This window comes from Oratosquilla oratoria, chromosome 8, assembly GCF_046742065.1.
Source record: "Oratosquilla oratoria isolate Oo_2021 chromosome 8, ASM4674206v1, whole genome shotgun sequence".
Taxonomy (NCBI): domain Eukaryota; kingdom Metazoa; phylum Arthropoda; class Malacostraca; order Stomatopoda; family Squillidae; genus Oratosquilla; species Oratosquilla oratoria.
In genome coordinates, this window is record NC_134784.1 from 18,446,423 (window position 1) to 18,456,896 (window position 10,474).

The 10,474-nt window shown below is 38.3% G+C and overlaps 1 non-coding gene across 1 annotated transcript; it reads left to right on the forward strand.

The window, feature by feature from the left end:
• Window positions 1-5,725: 5,725 nt before the first annotated feature.
• LOC143027859 (5S ribosomal RNA) lies at window positions 5,726-5,844 on the forward strand. The gene has a single exon (XR_012966668.1). It is a non-coding gene; the product is annotated as a 5S ribosomal RNA (ribosomal RNA).
• Window positions 5,845-10,474: the final 4,630 nt, after the last annotated feature.

Below are 10,474 nucleotides of genomic sequence, written 5' to 3' on the forward strand. Positions count from 1 at the left end.
AAAGATGCAGTGAGGCAAAAGACAGAAGGGACAAAGCTTGGAAAAGGTGGATAAAAGATGAAAAACCTAGCAAATGGTAAATTTATATAAACTATAGAAATGAGTATGTTAATGTGAGAAGAGAGAAAAGGAACCATGAAAACAATATTATAGATAAATGAAAAGATCAACCCAAACTATTCTATCGATATGTGAATGGTAAACTTAAAAACAAACAGGAAATGGTGAAACTACGCCAAGGAAATATAGAATACACAGAAGAATTAGAAATGGCCGAAGTCATGAACAATCACTTTAAATCCGTCTTCACCAGAGAGAAAATACAAAATTGGGACGAAGATAATAACAAGCAATCTCCCCACATGAGTGAGTTTACAACAACACAAAAAGAAATATCAGAACACCTATCAAAACTTGACGTCAGAAAATCACATGGCCCGGATGGTATTGCAAATTGGATTCTAAAGGAATGCAAAGAAGAACTAACGGACAAAATACACAACATAATAAATAGCTCACTCAAAGAAGGAAAGATACCTAAAGACTGGAAAAATGCTAACATTGTACCAATATATAAAGGAGGAAACAAGGAAGAACCCACCAACTATAGGCCAGTATCACTAACAAGCACTATAGCCAAAATTTGTGAGAAAATCATCAAGAATAGATGGGTAAAATATCTGGAAGACAACAACATAATAAACCCAAGACAATTTGGGTTCAGACAAGGAAGATCATGCACCACAAACTTAATATGCTTCTACTCAAGACTAATAGACATAGTGCAAGAAAGAAATGGATGGGCTGATTGTGCCTTCCTAGACTTGCAAAAAGCATTTGACAAAGTACCACACAGAAAATTACAAAAAAAAACAAAAAAAACAAAAAAAAAAACTGGAACACATAGGAGGAATACAAGGGAACTTAATGAGATGGATGGAGGGCTTCCTGACTGGTAGAAAGATGAGAGTAGTGCTCAGAGAAAAATATTCAGATTGGAAAGAGGTGATCAGTGGAGTACCACAAGGATCTGTATTGGCACCAATGTTTGCTATTTATGTGAATGACATGGACGAGGATGTGAAATGTTACATGAGCTTCTTTGCAGACGACGCCAAACTGTTAAGGAAAGTAAAAACTGATAAGGACTGTCAAGCACTGCAGGAAGACCTGAATATGGCATGGAACTGGAGTCAGAAATGGGAAGTGGACTTTAATACTAAGAAGTGTAGTATAATGGAGTTTGGAAAAAGCAAAAACAGAATATCAGGAAAATATACAATTGGAACCAAGGAGGTAAAGAAGGCAGGATCCGAAAAAGATTTGGGAGTAATTATCACAAACGACTTGTCCTATGATAAACAGATTAACAAAATTGTCGGGGAGGCTTACAACTTGCTAAGGTCAATAAAAGTGGCATTTGCATACTTGGACGAAGACATGATAAAAAAAATATTGTTTACATTGATAAGGTTTAGACTAGAGTATGCGGCGACATTGTGGTCACCCAGTACCAAAAAGAATATAAAGAAAATAGAAAGAATCCAGAGAGCAGCAACAAAAATGGCACCTGCACTTGCAAACCTATCATATGAGGAGAGATTAGCTAAACTGGAGTTACCGACGCTGGAGCAAAGAAAGGAGAGAGTGACCTACTGACCATCTACAGAATCATGAAAGGCACAGAGATACTCGGAAAAGAGGACTTACTAAACTGGGACAAGCGAAACACAAGAAGACATGAAAAGAAGAAGAAGAAAAAAAAAACATAGCTACAGAAGAGAACTGAAGAAAAACAGTTTCCACATAGATTAGTGGACACTTGGAACAAACTGGATAATGAATTAGTATGCGCAAAAACCATTCATGAGTTTAAAAGTAAACTAGACACTGCGAGATACAAAGGCGTGACACCACGAGCATAGCTCCCCTTCCCGCAAAATACAACTAGGTAAATACAACACACACACAGATAGCATAATGGAGTTTGGTAAAAGCAAAAACAGAATATCAGGACAATATAAAATTGGAACCAAGGAGGTAAAGAAGGAGGGATCTGAAAAAGATCTGGGTGTAATCATCTCAAACGACTTGTCCTATGACAAACAGATAAACAAAATTGTTGGAGAATCCTACAACTTGCTAAGATAAATAAAAGTGGCATTTACATATTTGGACGAAGAAATTAATAAAAAAAATATTGGTCACACTGATAAGGCCTAGACTAGAATATGCGGCGACATTGTGGTCACCCAGTACCAAAAAGAATATAAAGAAAATAGAAAGAATCCAGAGAGCAGCAACAAAAATGGCACCTGCACTCGCAAACTTGTCATCTGAGGAGAGATTGGCTAAACTAGATTTACCGACTCTGGAGCAAAAAAGAGAGAGAGGTGACCTACTGACCATCTACAAAATCATGAAAGGCACAGAAATACTTGATAGAGAGGACTTGTCTGTGACAGGAGAAGCACAACAGGACATGGAAAAAAAAAAACATAGTTATAGAAAAGATCTGAAGAAAAACAGTTTTCCACATAGAGTGGTAGACACTTGGAACAAACTGGACAAGGAAATATTGTGCGCAAAAAACATTAATGAGTTTAAAAACAAACTAGACACTGCGAGATAGAAAGGCGGGACTCCACGAGCGTAGCTCCCCTTCCCGCAAAATACAACTAGGTAAATACAACTAGGTAAATACAAACACACGCACACATACACACACACACAAGCACACACACACACACACACACACACACACACACACACACACACACACACACACACACACACACACACACACACACACACACACATACATGCATACATATATATATATGCATATATATATGTATATATATATGTATATATATGTATATACTTATATATATATATCAGAGGCGACTCCAGGTCATCAACGTCACTCGTGCTCATCACAGATTTCGCCTAAGACACATTCATAAATGAAGGTAAGAGACGTAATGCACACCGTAGACTTTTACCTCTACCAAGCTAATACTTATTAGCCCGAGTTACTGGACAGTTTTCCGTTCCTTTAAGAATATTGTATAATTTAAATCTTTCTTACATTAGAATTTAAATCCTAAGCTCTGTAGAAATCTATTATTTCAAGGAAACATTGAATTTGAATTACTTTTAATTCTTACAATTATAGATAACAACTTGGGCCGGTAAGCTCTGAGCCCGAGCGCATCATCAACTCAAGAGATGCCAGTTAGTCTTTTACCCAGCTTACCAAGCTAATTTGTATTAGCCCGAGTTACTGGACAGTTTTCCGTTCCTTTAAAGAATATTGTAGAATTGAGATCTTTCATACATTGGAATTTAAATCCTGAGTTCTGTAGAAATCTATTGTTTCAAGGAAACATTGAATTTGAATTACTTTTAAATTCTTACAATTATAGATAACAACAAAGCTGTAAGATTTGAGCCCGAGCGGCGGAGGCAGGACCCGGAAAAGCTCTGATTGGCCGAGCCGAGAAGCAGCTCGACTATCATTGGGTGACGAGTCAGGCGCGTTATATAGGAGCAATATTTATATTCTGACACAGCCCACCTAGAGTAGACGAATCCCTAACGCTGGCCTCTCGCTGACGCTGGTGAGCGAGTTTACACTTCTGACATTTACACACAATTCCCAATCGCGTAATTCTCTGTTTTCAGAGTTGTGATTGGAAGGAAAGAGACCATACAACACCCGCCCGTCTGCCCCTCCCTCGCACCGCCACTGAATCGACTCTTCCGGAATCCAAACCCAGCCTGGGGATAAACTGGCAACGCTCGCCCCACCTGTGGCTCATCAGGAACGCGCTCGCCAGCGGTGGCGGCGAGGAGTTATCTCCTTGCGGCTGCCGTTCTGGTTACGGATCTCTTCGTTGACGTCGGCAGGCGGGTGTACACCGCCCGTCTGCCCCCCTCGCACCGCCACTGGGTCAACTCTAAAGGACTTCAAACCCAAAACCTGGGGATAATCAGGGTACGCTCGCCCCACCTGTGGCTTATCAGGACGCCCTCTACACGCGGGAAGTGAAATCAACTCACTTCTCGTAAGATACACACATACACCTCTCACGAACAGAGCCACAACACACGCACAAAACATCTACACCTACTTTTTCTTCGACTAAAATTCGCTTCCTTTCTAACTTTCTCTTCTACTACATCTTCTCATTTCAGTTTACCTCTCGCTAAAGATTTTTCCGCTTTTCCACCTTCCTCTACTACTACGCCTCCTACCATTTTCTAAACTTTCGTTGGTGATCCTAATCCTAACCCCGGCGTCAAGCGCTGCCCTCCAAGCTCCCGGTCCATTTCTCCTAAGCCACGACAACAAATAAGCCCCTAATCGCTCGCAATTAGCCCGGTGGCAATAGCCCTCTTTTATACACTACTATCTTTTCATTTTCCTACAGACATTCTTCCCCTCCCACAAAACCCGATCCCGCGCAAGCGAGGTGGTCTTTCCTTGGAATCCAGAATCCAGACGAATCCCAGACGCTGAACGAAAATATATGAACTGTGGCCAGGCGAAATAAATGGAGCCCGAGCTAACTGGCTGTAATTACATGTTCATTTTAGAAAATCTAATACTCGGGCTAAGCCCGAGTAGCCTGACGGCCGGAGTCGCCACTGTATATATATATATATTTATATATATATATATATATATATATATATATATATATGTATATGTATATATATATGCATATATATATATATATATATATATATAATGTATGTATATATGTATGTATAACACCGATACACTCATGAAAACAGTGTTAGTAATTGTATGCACCATGACACCCGTATACTGATGGAAATGGATATACGTTGTTAATTTCTGTGATCACTACTTTTGGGGCCAGGAGAATTTTCCCACTATGAGTTTTCGTTGTTAGATGGCGGGTTTCCCGCCTGAGCCTATATAAATGGCCGATGCGACAACGTGAAGAGCCTTTAAAAGGCGCAGCAGTTATATTGCTGTGACCGAGGCTCCAGCTGGTGGGGGGTCTTCTCCGAATTCCTGCAGGGAAATAAATTTTGTCCTGCATGGATTTTTTAGCTTTAAAGGACGGGATTGAATCCCTTGGCTCCCTAATAGTCCTCTCCTTTTATGCAGGGGGGGACGGAGAGGGGGGATCGCCGATTTAATGAAGCGGCCTTGCTGTGGATGTGCTGTGCCTTGCGACACTGCTTCTGACCCAGGGCGGTGGACAAGGTGCTGGGATGACCCGTCATCCAGGAGGTGCTAAGATAAGAGGGAGGGTGGAGGGATGTGGAGCGTATTCAGGGATGAAGTGGGTGGGAATGATTTTATGCCTTTTCCTTTTTGGCTACCTCCCTTCTAAGGGGGAAAAAGCCTTGGTGTATGTATGTATGTATGTATGTATGTATGTATGTATGTATGTATGTATGTATGTATGTATGTATGTATGTATGTATGTATGTATCAAATTGTAAGTTACAACTTTTCCTTTTCTGTAAATGATGTAGCTGATGATTTAGCTAAAGAAGGAAGAGGGAAAGGCAAGGCTGATATGATAAATGTAGGAAGTAATTAAGGAAGAAATAAAAGTGAAAGAGACACTTGGGAAGTAGATTTGATACAATTGGTGTAATGCTATGGTGTAATGCATGAAGTGAAGTAAGAAGTAGGCAAAAAATGTTGTTTAGGTTTAGAAGAGGTTTGTCTTTAAGGGCCAACGGCCATACCACTCTGATCACACCGCTTCTCGTCCGATCAGCGAAGTTAATTTGCGTTGGGTCTGGTTAGTACTTGGATGGGTGACCACCTGGGAACACCAGATGCTGTTGGTTTTTATTTATCTTCTATTCTTTTTCTGTTCTACAATTCTCCTTTCATTTATGCCAACTTATGAACTACAAACAAACGGCCCATATTTCACTTTCTTTGTCTGCTCTGTCCTAGGACTCTTGGTCAATCCGAACCAGCTTCACTACAAATACTTATCGACCTCGTAATAAACCCTACCAAGAGCCTTGAGTCTACTTAGCTTAGTCATGGTTTCCTTAATATCAATATACATGAGTATTTTATTCTGGACCGTAGTACTAACACAAGAAATAATGGCTACAAAAGAGTCCATAACAGATCAAACACCAATCAATCTTTCTTTCTTTTCTTTAAACGCATTGTAAATCTTTCCAACAAACTACCTCTTTAAGTGGTAACTTTAAATACAATTGACACTTAAACAGTCAGTGGTTCTTAACACTTTCCACTCTTTACACCCTCATTCAATTCGCAAGCATCCCCGTAACGACCAATATGGCTGCTGCTGCTGCTCTTTACATCTCCTTTGTCCTACCTAACAATGGCTACCAACCACACCTACCGCTGTCAAACATACAAAAAAAAAAAAAAAAAAAAGCAAATCTCACAAATGCAACGCACGATCCAACGTCTCAACACAATACATCATCCACCATAACTTGCATCTCATTAATTCATTCCCCTTCACTACTACCTCACTGCAAGTCACCACTTCCAAATATATAAACACACCACACACACACTTGCTCCACATATTCTAAATTTTAACCTATCTCTCCTTCTGAGGAATCACAATTCAGCTTACATCACCAATTGCACATGTAAGTAATATATGTGTAATCATTATTCTCCATGCTTTTCCTTCCATTTCTCCACTTTCTTATCGTGGCAAAACTAACCACCACTCTTCTTTTCCTCTTCTTCTTCCTCTTCTTCTTCTTCTTCTTCTTCTTCTTCTTCTTCTTCTTCTTCTTCAGCGTTTTGTCTTTTCTCTTCATTTTATCTTCCCAATGAATCTTGGAGGTTTGCTTCTTCCACTCTCTTGTCAGCTGTCTTAATTTGCATAACATGACTGATAAACATTCTTCTGCCATGCATCACCAATATATGCATATAGATATATCACAACTAACACCACAGTCGGACGAAAGAAAAAGTTGCGTAAGCGGAACTATATATTTCGATTGCTACCTGCAATCCTCTTCAGTAGTACAAAGTGGCAGGGAGGAGGCTATCTTAAGTAGCAACCTCTTACAAAAGAAAGGGAACATGAGAAAATAAAGAACATCACTGCCCCAACCCTAGTTGACCTGAGGCTGACACGAGGTCGGGTCAGGGGGAGGGGGAGGAAGCTTGTTGACAATATTTTTGGTGATGAATAGTCCTGAAATGATGTCTGGGGTCCATTGACCCTTGGAAATATTCATCGTGGGCAGATAATCAATTAATGTTGATTCCACCATTTTCCTTCTGAACCCCTACCCTAATACTATTAATAAAAAAGTTGTTAATGTTCACCAGAGGTTGAAGGAAGAACATATCCCAGGTGTTTACTCCCTTCCATGTAAAGATTGTAACCTTTCATACATTGGCCAGACGGGGAGAGACCTACCGACAAGATTAAATGAACACAAAAGGTCGATTAGATATGGCCAAATAAATTCAGCAGTGTTTCAACACGTTAATAAATTTAATCACCGGATGGACTGGGGGAAATCTGATCTCATTTATAAATCAGGGTGTGGGTTCAGAAGGAAAATGGTGGAATCAACATTAATTGATTATCTGCCCACGATGAATATTTCCAAGGGTCAATGGACCCCAGACATCATTTCAGGACTATTCATCACCAAAAATATTGTCAACAAGCTTCCTCCCCCTCCCCCTGACCCGACCTCGTGTCAGCCTCAGGTCAACTAGGGTTGGGGCAGTGATGTTCTTTATTTTCTCATGTTCCCTTTCTTTTGTAAGAGGTTGCTACTTAAGATAGCCTCCTCCCTGCCACTTTGTACTACTGAAGAGGATTGCAGGTAGCAATCGAAATATATAGTTCCGCTTACGCAACTTTTTCTTTCGTCCGACTGTGGTGTTAGTTGTGATTTACAAATGTGTTACTACATTTCTCACCTGTGATATAGATATATGTTTGCATATACGCATATATTCTATATTTCTTAAGCTCATCATTTGTATATTGTATGTAAAGCTAGAATTTTAAAACAACTTATTGGATACATAAATATAATCTATGTAGGATTCATCAAATTTATATATGCACATGTTAACATATACATACCTACTCGTTTATTGTATATTTGTTATATCTTTTAAGGTTATCATTTGTATAATCTATGTACAGGTAGAATCTCAAAGTAACTTATTGGACGCACAAACATAATTCATATAGCATTCATCAAGTTTACTTTAATAACTAACACTTGGCCACAGATGCATACTCTTTCCCCAAATACATAAACACTATCTTCTTGTTTTGTGGTTATCACTTATATTCAAATTACGTTATCTATCATTTCATTTAAAAAACATGGTAATTGACATTTGTATATCTAAATGTTGTTATTAGTTAGCTATATTGGGCTACTTTGGTGATTTAGCGTTACTCAATCTTCCATATTCCTAGCATTGAAAAAAGACAAACAAAATAAGTCCTAATAATGAATTTTCTTGGTACTCGCCGATAGATTCACACACACACACACACACAAACACACACACACGCACGCAAAAACACACACACACACACACACACACACACACACACACACACACACACACACACACACACACACACACACACACACACACACACACACACACGCGCGCGCGCACGCACACACACACACACACACACACACACACACACACACACACACACACACACACACACACACACACACACACACACACACACACACACACACATGTACACACATGCACACACATGCACACACATATATATATATATACATATATATCTATAATATATATATATATATATATATATATATATATATCTATATATATATATCTATCTATATATCTATCTATCTATCTATCTATCTATATATATATATATATATATATATATATATATATAATGTATATATAACACCAATAAACTAATAAAAACAGTGTCAGTAATTGCATATACCATGACACCTGATATTGAACATATCTAGGTTCCGTATGCTGATGGAAATGGGTGTACGTTGTTAATTTCTGTGATCACTACTTTTGGGGCCAGGAATTTTTTTCCCACTATGAAAGCTCGTTGTTAGCTGGCGGGTTTCCCGCCTGAACCAATGCTACAACGTAAAGAGCCTTTAAAAGGCGCAGCAGTTATATTGCTGTGACCGAGGCTCCAGCTGGTGGGGGTCCTTTCCGAATTCCTGCAGGGTAAAAAATTTTTTGTCCTGCAAGGAAATTTTAGCTTTAAAGAACGGGACTGAGTCCCTTGGCTCCCTAATAGTCTTCGGCGGCGCGGCGCAACAATTTGCCATCGCCAGGAGACTTGAACGTAGTGCCCGAGGCTTGAGCTGTAAGAAAAATATTTTCCAGCTCCAGCCAACAGGACAGAACCCTGTGGCCAATACTACCGCCTCCATGTGGTGCGGTGCAGCAAAGCTGTAGAATAGAATCTAGAAAAATCTAATGCAGGAGGTTGTCACAACGAACCTCGTTGTCGGAGGTCACGTAGCGGGGTCCCTCACCGGCGTTTTATTCGGCGCTAGCTACGCAAGGTCTCCTGCACAAAAATCAAATGATGAGATGCAAACTGCTGGTTCCAGTTGACATACTCGTATATTGAGTCAGTGCTACTCATTTCTCCACACTTTTAGCGGGTAGCTTCCCTGTAGCCTGGATTACATGCCAGCGGCAAAGGCTCCAGGGAACATTTTTGCCAAGGACCCAGAGATGGTAAAGGCTCCGAGCGACATTTCTATAAGCACCTAGAGGAACTTTTTAAAGAAACAAAGCATTCGTACTTGTTTATAATCTTAACAAGTACAAACTGGAGAAAGTTTTAATTTTTTTTTAAAGCAACACTTGAAAAAAATTCATCATCATGAGTAGAATCATTTTGGCGACTATCAACCTATGCAAATATTTCATTTTTCTGAAAAGCCTTTCAGGAATCAAGTCAAGTGCATTCGAATCTGCGCAAAATGTTGACATCTGTTCAGTATCGAATTCTCATCTTGTCGACATTTTGAGACTATACAAAATATGTCGACAATATGAGAATTCGATATTGTAATAATAATGATAATAATATTAATAATAATAATTAATAATAATAATAATAATAATAATGATAATGATAATGATAATAATAATAATAATAATAATAATAAAAATTATAATGATAATAATGATAATGAAAATAGAAATTATAATAATAATAATAATAATAATAATAATAATAATAATAATAATAATAATAATAATAATAATAATAATAATAATAATAATAATAATAATAATAATAGTAATAATAATAGTAATAATAATAATAATAGTAATAATAATAATGATAATAGTAATAATAATAAAAATATTAATAATAATAATAAAAATAATGATAATAATAATAGTAATAATGATAAAAATATTAATAATTATAATAGAAAT